This window comes from Bubalus kerabau, chromosome 6 (assembly GCF_029407905.1).
Source record: "Bubalus kerabau isolate K-KA32 ecotype Philippines breed swamp buffalo chromosome 6, PCC_UOA_SB_1v2, whole genome shotgun sequence".
NCBI classification, from domain to species: domain Eukaryota; kingdom Metazoa; phylum Chordata; class Mammalia; order Artiodactyla; family Bovidae; genus Bubalus; species Bubalus kerabau.
The window spans coordinates 47,271,362-47,284,368 of NC_073629.1; the positions used below are offsets into that span (position 1 = coordinate 47,271,362).

Sequence of the window (13,007 nt, forward strand, 5' to 3'; positions counted from 1 at the left end):
ATTACTTATATTTATAACACTCAGGACTAGACAAGGAAATTAATATAGACCTAATAAAATCTCTACCATTTGCTTTATTTTTCAACAAAAGTAGTCATGTTATATTAGTTCATCAGTTATTAAGGTAAACAAGGAACAGTACTTCAATCTCCTCCAGATTCAGCTTTGTAAATAGATGTAAGTATGTTTTCTTGTAGACCCAGTGAAGAACTGGGAAGAAACCTAATTTTAATTTTCCTTTAGATAACATTTACTGGTGGAGAACAAAAAGATAACCAACATAAAAATGTTCTTTCAGTCTCACTTGCTCTGCTAATTTTACTAAATTGAGAGTTCCTAAATTGTACAGTAGGTACCAAGCACACTGCTTGTCACAATAGAATCTTAACACCAGTTTACTGAATTATGTCTCCATAAATTGCATTTTTTCTGATCACACCAGGATAAAACTCTAAGCACTATTATCATTTTCATGGATCACAGCCATACTAAATACAGAGCTAAAGCTACAGTGCTTGTTTGTAAACCCTTTCATAATCTGTATGAATTTACACTACTTTTAACCTGCTTTGTAACAAACCATACTAACTACACACTTGAAGAATCCACCTGAGAGTAAACTTCATTCAACAACAAATACATATCTATGTGCTAGACAGTGAGCTGGTGAAGGCAATGGCACCCCACTCCAGTACTCTTGCCTGGAATATCCAATGGACGGAGGAGCCTGGTGGGCTGCAGTCCATGGAGTCGCTAAGAGTCGGACACGACTTCACTTTCACTTTTCACTTTCATGCATTGGAGAAGGAAATGGCAACCCACTCCAGTGTTCTTGCCTGGAGAATCCCAGGGACGGGGGAGCCTGGTGGGCTGCCGTCTATGGGGTCACCCAGAGTTGGACACGACTGAAGCGACTTAGCAGCAGCAGACAGTGAGCCATGTGCTAGAGACATAGCCATCAAAGTAAGCACAATTTCCTCTCCTGAAGTTTACACTCTAGAAAAGGTAGCTAAGTTAAGCTGGAAGTTAAGCATTTAATAATTTAATAACAATTGCAATAAGTGCTACAAGGGAGACCTCCAGGGTATTGTGAAAGAAGATTGTGGTGGACGGGTAATCACAGAACCTATTGATGGTAGAGAAAAAGCAGTAGATTTGGTCGCTATTGAGAACTGATTTTATACTCTGAGATCTAAAGATGAGAAGAGTAACTAGCTAAGGAATTAGGGAAGAGTATGGGGATGAAATTATATTTCAAAGGTAAGGAAGAGGATATGCACAGACCCAAGTCAAGGAAGAGCACGGTACCACGAGGGGAGGAAAATAAAGCCAACATGAACAGACACAGAGAGGGATGGGGAGTTCTCATCAAAAAGAGCAAACAAGACAAAAATGAAAGAGAGGAAAGGCAAAATCAAGGTATTACCTGCTGGGGAGAGGTTCACTTCCCGTTGGTCTCTCCCACACTAAATATCAAAACTACATTTTGTCAGAGATCAAATTGCTAACATCCATTAGATCATAGGAAAAAAGCAAGAGAATTCCAGAAAAACATCTACTTCTGCTTTATGGACTATGCTAAAGCCTTTGACTGTGTGGATCACAACAAACTGTGGAAAATTCTGAAAGAGATGGGAATACCAGACCACCTGACCTGCCCCCTGAGAAATCTGTATGCAGGTCAAGAAGCAACAGTGAGAATTGGACATGGAACAGTGGACTGATTCCAAATTGGGAAATGAGTATATCAAGGCTATATATTGTCACCCTGCTTATTTAACTTATATGCAGAGTACATCATGTGAAATGTCGGGCTGGATGAAGCATAAACTGGAATCAAGATTGCCAGGAGAAATATCAAGAACCTCAGATTCACAGATGACACCACCCTTATGGCAGAAAGTAAAGAGGGACTAAAAAGCCTTATGATGAAAGTGAAAGAGGAGAGTGAAAAAGTTGGCTTAAGACTCAACATTTAAGAAATGAAGATCATGGCATCCGGTCCCATCACTTCATGGCAAATAGATGAGGAAACAATGCAAACAGTGAGAGACTTTATTTTTTGGGGCTCCAAAATCACTGCAGATGGTGACTGCAGCCATGAAACTAAAAGACAATTGCTCCTTGGAAGAGAAGCTATGACCAAACTAGATAGTATATTAAAAAGCAGAGACATTACTCTGCAGACAAAGATCTGTATAGTCAAAGCTATGGTTTTTCCGCTATATGGATGTAAGAGTTGGACCACAAAGAAGGCTGAGTGCCAAAGAATTGATGCTTTTGAACAGTGGTGTTGGAGAAGACTCTTGAGAGTCCCTTGGACTGCAAGGAGATCCAACCAGTCAATCCTAAAGGAAATCAGTCCTGAATATTCATTGGAAGGACTGATGCTGAAGGTGAAACTCCAATACTTTGTCTACCTGATGCAAAGAATCGACTCATTGGAAAAGATCCTGATGCTGGGAAAGATTGAAGGCAGGAGGAGAAGGGGACGACAGAGGATGAGATGATTAGATGGCATTCCAACTGGATGGCATCATCAACTCTATGGACATGAGTTTGGGCAAGCTCCAGGAGTTGGTGATGGACAGGGAGGCCTGGCAAGGTGCAGTCCATGGCGTCACAAAGTTGGACACAACTGAGTAACTGAACTGAACTGAACATTTCATTATTCCTTTACTATCTACCTAACCATGTGTCAGCTCCTGCACTCTAAGAAAGGTGATGGATACTCTAGTGCAGTTTTTATGGAATTTATTTGTCTATTGAAGCACCCCTTGACGATTTAATCGTAACATGTAACATTCTGTATCAGAGCAATGCTGAAATGGGAGGCATAAATGATGAATAATTCTTGAAAAGCCTATTGTAGGCTCGGGTCTTTATAACAAAATAAAACCTCCATATTAAACTGTAAGGCATTACACTTATGTAAAATAAATTAAATAAATGGCCAGAAGGGGTGTTTCACACAATTTATTGGTGCCCTCTGTAGCCAATGCTACATCTCATTAGTGGCTCTGTCACTCATGAAAAATGTGGCACCCATCAGCATCACTCATTAACTTAAAGCATGTACCCACATATCAAATATATATTTTTTAATTATGGGAACATGTTATAAAGCAGATGTGTGTGTGTGTGTGTGTGTGTGTGTGTGTGTGTTGTGAACAACAAAGACTATTCAAACGTCTCCAAGCCTCTCGATTTTTTTTTCTTTCTACCAAAATGGTGAATGAGATACTGTTCTCATCCTTTCAAAGTTTTTTTCCTCTCTACTGACTTTTTCTGCTTGTATTCATTGCAATAGTCCAGACTTTGCCAATTTTTTTCCTTCTTGACATTTCCTTTTTAATTAAAAATGACATTTTAATTAAAAGGAAACATATGTAGAATAAACAGAATAACTCACCAACAGCAGAGAGCTGGGGCAGTCCTTTCAGCACAGTTTTAACCTTTCTGGCTCATGAAAGGCTGTGCTGGGCTTCTCCACAAGTCTTGCCAAGGCACATTCTGGACAGAAAGAAAAGAAAAGAGAAAAATTTTAAAAGATGGTCACTGAACCAAAATCCACCCACATCCAGAAAGCCCTAGGAAGTGCAGAGAGAGAAGAAGCAAGAAGATATACCCACTCCAAATTAAATTATTTGGGACTTTCAGGACTAGAAAATCAGTCTTTCTTCTGTTCAGAATATTAGAACTATCCTTTTGGTGAAAGACCCCAGTTTTACAACTTTTCATGTTTACAGATGGCCTGATTTGGCAATCTTAAATGTTAAGGGAATTAAAAATCTGGCAGGAGGTAAGCATAGCCAAAAGTAAAGCATTACAATTAAAACTAATTACCCTTCTTTGAATATCTATAACTTAGGACAGTGTGCCTTCCAGAGACGTCTTGACTCCTAAATCAGAGCTGGTACTCGTGGGGTCCACTACCTGTGGACGTTAACCCTCTTCCTGGAGCATCTGATTCCTTGCATCAAAGCACATTGTGGTATGGAAGGGATTGCAATAAAACTGAATAAAATGACAAAGAAAGAAGCCAAAAATGAGTAAACACTGAGTGAAGTGCAAATGAATGCTTCTCTAAACAAAAATAGCAAATAATATTTATTAGCCATGTCTTCAGAAACCAACATGAGGATGAGAATCAAAAGAGGTCAACGTGGTGACCCAACTTTCACCACTTTCAATGCACATTTTGGACAACATGTAAGGACATTGGGAAAGACTGAAGTCAGTCATGGACAGACACTGTAATTAAAACCCAGCATGAAGGAGAAAGGAAGGGGATATAATTTTGTGGCATCTATATAATTAGATGCCAAGCATTTGATCCATCATTCTAGTGCAAGCAAGAATGCCATAGGTTAGTGTTATGGGTTGAAATGGTCCCTCCTAAGAGACTTACATTAAAGTCTTAACCTCCAGTATCTCAGCACATGAATTTATTCAGAAGTAATGTCATTGCAAATGTCACTGCTGAGGTTAAGTTAAAGTGAGGTCATACTGGTTAGGGTGTGCTTCTAATAAAATGTAACTGGTCCTTATAAGAAGATGGTCAGGTGAAAACATCGAAACAGGGAGAAGACGTGTGATTACAAAGACAGAGATCCAAGTTACCCAACGGCAAGTCAATGAACGCCAAAGACTGCCAGAAACCTACCAGAATCTGGAAAGAGGCAAAACTGCAGGTCTCAGAAGGAGCATGGTTCTGCTAACAACTTAGTTTCTTACTTCGAGTTTCTAAAACTGTGAGACAGCCACCCAGGCTGTGGTACTTTGTTGTGGCAGCCCTAAGAAACAGGCAGTCAAGTATAATTATCTTGGCAAATTGTTGAGGGAAAATGAGACATAAAAAGCTAAGATATTTTTTCAAAACCCCATAGTTACTCAGAAGCCACAATCAGTCTGATTCAAAGCTTACACCCTTTACTATATATTACAACTGGGGCAGAAAACTAAAAAGTCATATTGAAGAGATGGGGTGAAGAAGAAAACCCTTGTGAAGGTGACTAACAAATAAAATGATTAGGGAAAAAAATCAAGAGAGTTATAATGCAGTCTAAAGATAGAGATCATTTCAAGAGGTAAGGAAGGGTCATCTGTGTGTTCCCAAATCACACACACTCATATACCATTGTGGGATTTACCACAAACTATCCTCCAAAAGGGCTTCCCTGGTTGTTCAGCAGTGAGGAATCTGCCTGCCAGTACAGGAGATATGGGCTTGATCCCTGAGTGGGCAAGATCCCCTGCAGAAGGAAACGGTTACCCATTCCAGTATTCTTGCCGGGGAAATTTCATGGACAGAGGAGCCTGTTTGGCTATATATAGCCTATGGGGTCTCAAAGAGTTGCACATGACTTAGCAACTAAGAAGCAATAACAGATCTTCCAAAAAAAGAACTAGTTCAAATCTAATCATGAAATGACCTTAAATGCTTCAAGTCAATTTGGTTGTGCAGTAATGTACATCATTGACTTTGGGGGCACATAATTTCAACTTCTCAGAAATGAGTGAGCCTAGCTGATAAAGAATGAAGTGGTTTTTGTGAAAAAAAAAAAAAAAAAAAAAAAAAAGTTGTCACCTAAATTACACAGTGAGAAGAATGGCTTAGTTTTAATTTTTTTAAAGTAAACACCAGCTTTCCCAGAGCTCTTTAATGATCAAACTTGTTCCACTGTATTACCTTAAATCCTGATCAAAATGAGACAGCAATATGCGTTTTCTGGTCATTTCATAATCATCCATTAGAACAATGGGATTATTTATGAGAGCTGAATTCTCATCCCATCTCCCACAAGACTATGTGTCATATCCCTGGCTGCTAAACAAAAGCTTTTCTCTTTGTCACTTAACTTTCTTTGGTTTTGCTTTTAAGCAAAGGGATTTATCAGGTTCTGGGATTGTTTTGCTCTTGAAGCTTCAGCCACTTTATCAGCTTTAGATATGCTCAGTTTGTTTATGAGCCATAGCTTCCTAGAGAGGCAAGACAATTGACTGAGTGATTTGCCTTCTATGACCAAGCAAATTTTGGTTTTCTCACTTTTTCTCCTCCCCTGGATGGGCAAACATAAAGCCACCCACCAGGTGAATGTGAAAGTTAGATTACTTAATATCTAACTTAATAACTACTTAATAGTGGTGGTATTTTGGAGGCACTGCTTGATTTACTGACCTTAGAAAATAAACTGACATATCCTAAATCATCCTTAGTAATCCTGGAACATCAAGACTTTGTTTAAATGTGAATTGAACTCAGTGACAACTATCCAGAAATTCTCTAGGACCTCTAGCAGGCATTTGTTGCACTTAGTCGTTCAGTTGTGTCTGACTCTTTGCAACCCCGTGGACTGTAGACCACCAGGCTCTTCTGTCCATGGGGATTCTCCAGGCAAGAATACTGGAGTGGATTCCTATGCCCTCATCCAGGGGAACTTCCCAACACAGGGATCGAACCCAGGTCTCCCTCATTGCGGGCAAATTCTTTACCAACTGAGCCACCTGGGAAGGCATTTGTAAGTGTTTGATGAAAGAATAAATCTAACCAATTATTAAAAAATATTATTGCCATGGAGAAAATGCTAAGTATATATCTTAAAGAATAAAGATCATCACAAGTCAATTAAAAAATCAATTAATTAGTATTTTTGGCTGCTCCCTAAGTCTAAACCACTGTATCAGCTGGTGAGGAAAGGAGACATGAGGGAGAGAAGTACTATATAAGGCAGCTTCTCTCCTGGAAAAATTTAGAATTTGAGTCATCTGGGACAACTGTTAGCATGATATGTAATATCAAATTATCATTAATATATCTTTTATAATGCATTTTAAAGTCCCTACATGTAATACTACATACATGTGTACATATATAAGTAAGTACCTAAAACACACATAATAGAGAACAAGAGCCTCAAGGGAATAGATTAGAAACTCTGTTCATATTTGTACCCAAAATGCTAATCCTAGTGCTTTGCACCAAATAATTACTTAGAAGGAGTTTGGGAAAGAATAAATGATTGCATTAATCCATTTGTGCTTTATTGTGGTTGTTATGGTAGAAATAGAAGGGAAATTAAGGACAGTTAAGTAATTGATTATCAATTACCTCCAGGAGGGTAGTAGAGAGCAGTATCAATAAATCTACATCATTGTTTTTCTTCAGGTATCACACTAAGAGCAGGTGACTCTAAAGATACTGATAGCAGTGCTCCTCCCCCACTAAACGTATCTTCTCATTTAGATTCTGTTCATACTTTATGTTCAGGAGGTTGTCTATGGAGTTGCTACTAAATGGCCTTACTTGAGAGCATTTTTAGGCTACATGAAACGCTCACACTTTCTAAGTGCTGAGAGCTTTTTGTGCTGAAGTGTAAACCACAGTACAAGACTGTGAACAGTTTTTAGAAGTCATTACACTAAAAAGTTATAATTTTTAATAGCATGATGAAGTTTATAGTTTAAACTTGTTTATACTTTCAATTTTAAGTACAAATGAGACAAATGTAATACAGGTGAAATTACTACTGGGATATTTGAAACCCATTCAAGACTATACTTTCCCTCTCCACCCATTGTAACCTTAGTCAAATCACTTAACATGTTTCCTCAGCTGTAAAACACGATAATGATACCTACTTCATAGGATTTTTGTGAGTATTAAATGAGGTAATGTACTAAAGCTCATATTTAATCATCTCTAATTCATTTGACATTTTGCTTGGCATGATGAGAAAAGTTCTCTCATTTCTGAAATGTGTAATATGCTATTAATAAGACAGGCTCTAATGCCATTGTCTTAATGCAGTTAAGATGAAGTTACCTGAATCATCATATATAAGTTTAAGTAATATAGGAAATTGCTCAAAACTAAGGCTTTTGTGTATAGTAATTAGATTAACTGGAGATGGTGTGTGTGTGTGTGTGTTTGTGTTTGTTATGACTTGCTTTAATGAAGGTCCAGAGTCTGAAAATTTGACAAAAATTTCTTCAAGAAATATGAAAGTGATATTGAAATGGGCCAAACATTGAAAACTCAGAAAAATTTTCCCCTGACTTCCCTGAAATTACTCCTTGGATACACTGTTCTTCTCTATCTTGGTCACAGGCTCCTTTACTTCCCTCCCCTCCTTGGACTACAACCACAAAAAACAGGCACATTGGTTAATGAGGGGCTTGAACTGGAAAATCACCACCAAGCCATGTTTCCTCACAAAATGGTGTTCAGTCTCTATATCTATTAAATTTTTTTTTTCCTTGACACAATAATCAAGTGGAATTTATCCCAGGGATACAATATCTGCACATTAGTCAATGTGATATATCACATTAACTGATTGAAGAAGCAGAATTGTATAACCTCAACAAATATAGAAAAAGCTTTGGGCAGAATTAATTCATTTATGGTAAAAATTCTCAACAAAGTGGGTGTATAGGAAACATATGTCAACATAATGAAAGCCATATATTACAAGCCTACAGCCAACATCATACTTCACAGGCAAAAGCTAAAATCATTTCCTCTAGTACAATAAACAAGACAAGGATGACCACTCTTGCCACTTTTATTCAACATAGTATTGGAAGTCCTAGCCACAGAAATAAGACAGAAAATAAGACAAGAAAGAGAAATAAAAGGAATCCTAGTTGTAAAAGAAGCAAATTATCACTTTTTGCAGATCATGTGATACTCTATGGGGTTTCCCAGGTGGTGTGTGACACTTTATATAGAAAATACTAAAGATGCCACCAAAAAACTATAAGAGCTCATCAAATAATTTGGTAAAGTTGAGAGATGCAAAATTAAGATACAGAAATCTGTTGTGTTTCTGTGCCCTAACAATGAAAAAATTAACAAAGCAAGCCTATTTACAGTTGCATTAAAAATAATTAAATACTTAGGAATAAATCTAACTAAGAAAACAAAAGACATACACTTAGAAAACTATACAGCATTGACAAAAGTAACTAAAAACAGCACAATGGAGGAAAGACAGTCTCTTCAATAAAAGATGCTGGAAAAACTGGACAGCTTCATGCAAAAGACTCAAACTGGACTACTTTCTTACATCATATACACAAATTAACTCAAAATGGATTAAAGATTTAAATGTAAGAGCTGAAACTATAAAACTCCTTGAAGAAAACATAGGCAGTATGCTCTTTGATCTTAGCTATATTTTTAAATATAGCTTTTAAAAAATAATATATTATTTTAAATATTATTAAATATTTAAATATTTATATTATATATTATATATGTATAATATATAAATATATTATAAATATAAATATGTTAAATGTTTTTTAAAATAATATATATTTTAAATATAGCTACACTGATCTTAGCTGTATTTTTTTGATATACTTCCTTGGGTAAATAAACAAAAGCACAAAACAAATCAAACTAAAAAATTTTAACATAGCCAAGGAAACTATTAACAAAAATGAAAAAGCTGCCTCTGCTAAATGGTATGTAGCATCCTGGATGAGAGAGGAGTTTGGGGAGAATGGATACATGTATATGTGTAGCTGAGTCCCTTCTCTGTTAACCTGAAACCATCACAACATTATTAATCAGCTATATCCCTACACAAAATTAAAAATTTAAAAAAAACAAAAGAGAAATTGAACAAGCTAAAATAGACTGCCTATTAAATGGGAGAAGATGTATGAAAGTGATATACATATACAAAAGAGGTCAATATCCAAAATACACAAATAACTCATACAACTCAATATCAAAAAAACATTAGGATTAGAAAATGCTCAAAGGCCCTGATTAAATGTTTTTCCAAAGCAAACATACAAATGACCATCAAACACATGAAAAGATGCTTAACATAACCAATCATCAGGGAAATGCAAATTGAAATCACAATGAGACGCCACCTCACACTTCTCCGAATGACTATCATTAAAAAGACAAGAAACAGCAAGTGTTGGTGAGGACGTGGAGTAATAAAAACACTTTTGCAGTATTGGTGGGATTGTAAATTGGGTAGAGTCACTATGGAAACAATATAGAGGTTTTTCAAAATAATGAAAATAGAACTTCCAGGGCTTCCCTGGTAGCTCAGTGATAAAGAATCCTCCTGCCAATGCAGAAGATATGAGTTCGATCCCTGGCCTGGGACGATCCCATATGCCACAGAGCCGCAACTACTGAAGCCTGTGTTCTGGAGCCTGTGCCCTGCAGCAAGAGAAGCCACAGCAATGAGAAGCCCACACACTACAACTAGACAGCCACCCCTGCTCACCACAACTAGAGAAAGGAAATCTGCGCAGCAACGAAGACCCGAAACAGCCGAAAATAAACAAATAAATATAGTTATTTAAAACAAATAGAAATTTCATGTGATTCTTGGTATTTTCCTGAAGAAAACAAAACCACAAGTTCAAAAAGAAATATACACCACTAACATTCACTGCAGCATTATTTACAACAGCCAAGATATAGAAACAATCTGTGTCCATTGATAAATGATGAGATAAAAGAGATGTGATAGAACATTATTCAGCCATAACAAAAGGAACTCTTACTATTGCAGCAACATGAATGGAGCTAAGTGTGTTGTGCTAAGTGAAAGTCAGAGAAATAAAAATATGTGATCTTACTCATATGTAGAATTTTAAAAACAAGAGAAACAAAACAAAGTGAAAACAGACTCATAGATACAGAGAACAAAAAGGTGCTTGCCTAAAGGGTGGGGTGTGGGGGCAATGCAAAAGAACTGAAAGCGGTTAAGAGACATAAACTTCCAGTATAAAATAAATAAGTCACAGAGATGTAGTATACAGTTTAAAGACTATGGTCAATGATATTGTAATAACTCAATATGGGGACAGATGGTTACTAGATTTATCATGGCGACCATTTCATAGTGTTTGCAAACATTAAATCACTATGTGGTACACATGAAACTAACATAATATTGTATGTCAACTATGAACGTGAACGTGAAGTCACTCAGTCCTGTCCGACTCTTTGCAACCACATGGACTGTAGTCTACCAGGCTCCTCTGTCCATGGGATTTTCCAGGCAATAGTACTGGAGTGGATTGCCATTTCCTTCTCCAAGGGATCTTCCCAACCCAGGGATACGAACCCGGGTCTCCCGCATTGTAGACAGGCGCTTTATCGTCTGAGCCACCAGGGAAGTCTGCATATCCCTCCCAAGAAAGGGTAGAATGGTCACATTTTTAGTCACTTTGTCTTCTTCAACTCCTCTCCTCTCCTCTGACAATCATTCTTAAATCTACTTCACGCTAATTTTGAAAAGCTGTCCTTTTTAAAAAATGTCTATAACTCATCTCACCCTTACTCTCCTGGCCCTCAACATTAAATTGTTTTAGAAGAGTAGGCTTCACCTACGGTCTTCACTTTTTCATGCCATATTCTTTAAGTTTAATCTGGAAATCATGTCCATGCACTAATACGTCCATGAACCACTCACTTAAAAATACCGATGTTCTAATTGTCAAATATCTTTCTTGTTTTGTCTTTTTCACCAGTCATCCTATTATATGTGTCTCCTGCTTTTGATACCACTTTCTGTTTTGGAAAATCCAATCTTTTTCGTGATATTAGGAATCCAAACTTCTTCCATCTTCTGGTTCTACCCTCTTCTACAACTACAAAATTCTTCTCAGTAAAACTCTGTCAGAGAAGGAAAGCAAGAAAAGATTAGAGTTAGTTAGCTATCTCTGAGTTACTCTACCCTCTGTGGCTCCACTTTTTCACACAGAAACTGGGAATAACAAAAGTGCCCACACCACAGGCTTGTTGAGAGGACTAAATGAATAACTGATATAAAGTGCTTAGGAAAGATTCTGGCACACAAAAAAATCCTATATAACTGAATAGTATAATTTTGCTATAATTATTCAATTCCACTACATGCATATTGGTTCTAAATCTGATCCCAGTCTAATTTACATCATGGTGAAATATGTACATGACAAATTCTATTGAAAATTTCTTGAAGACTAACACAGTGTCTTATTTATGTATCTCCCTCAATGCCTTGCACATGGTAGGCTACAAGTAACGTTATTTAATTAAATTGTTAAACTGCTTGCACTAGTCCAGTTTTACTTTCTATTTCTTTTACTTGTTATACTTGCTGAATTTTACTCTCAGAAGCTCAAATGTAATTCATAAATTAGGGTGACACATAAAACTGCTGGTTCTTAAAAATTAAGCCTTGGAAGCATTTTAAGTTTATTATGAAACCAAGAAGCTGTGTCAATTTTTTTCTAAGGAATTACTTCCACCTTCAGATGAGAGGTTAGTATACTGTGGTTTCTGGACCACTGATGGCCCACAAGTGCCCTCTGAGTGGTCTTCAGGCTCATTGCTTGTAGTTTGCAGGTTTATAATAAGATACCATCTGTGCTTTTGTTGCTGCCATGATTTCATAATCTATTTATGACGGTCAATAAAATTCAAATATTACTTCAAGGATACGCCATTCACACCATTCATTCTAAAATTTATTTTATTCTTATGCTGTGTGGAAGTGGACAGATGAGGGGGTTCACTGCATTTTACGTACAAGCAACTGACCTGAAGATTGGTCAAGTGTGATAGGCATCGGATGGCCTCTGGGCAAGAAAGGTTGAAAACATTTTAAAACTTTCTCACTTAATCTCTCTAATCACAAAGCAAAGGTTTACTGTTGACTAGCTACATATAATTGGATCCTTTTCTTTGATCCAAAGACAAAATGGATATCAAGCATCAGTAATAAAGGACAGAAACCAAAACCTGAGAGTCATCGGAAGCTCCTGACATATAATCAAGACATGAACTGTGTTCTCAGTTCTGTAGAACCTATCCAAATAACTCCAACTAGCCCATGTCGTGCCTAGTATTATTTATTTCCCCCATTTAAATGCAAGCCCCAGTTACTCTAGAAACCAGCTTGATAATGCATAACTTCTCCATTAGGAATATTTTTATGAAGCCCATCGTTATGAATTCATTTGCTATTCACTGTAAT

The 13,007-nt window shown here is 37.0% G+C and overlaps 1 long non-coding RNA gene across 2 annotated transcripts in view; it reads right to left on the reverse strand.

The window, feature by feature from the left end:
* The window catches only part of LOC129655087 (uncharacterized), a 71,903-nt gene extending 67,902 nt beyond the window's left edge, over positions 1-4,001 (reverse strand). For both annotated transcript variants that reach the window (XR_008715752.1, XR_008715751.1), the window contains exons 1-2: positions 3,847-4,001; positions 3,413-3,513 (exon numbers count right to left, since the gene is read on the reverse strand). This is a non-coding gene — a long non-coding RNA (uncharacterized LOC129655087). The remainder of the gene's footprint in view (positions 1-3,412; positions 3,514-3,846) is intronic.
* Positions 4,002-13,007: the final 9,006 nt, after the last annotated feature.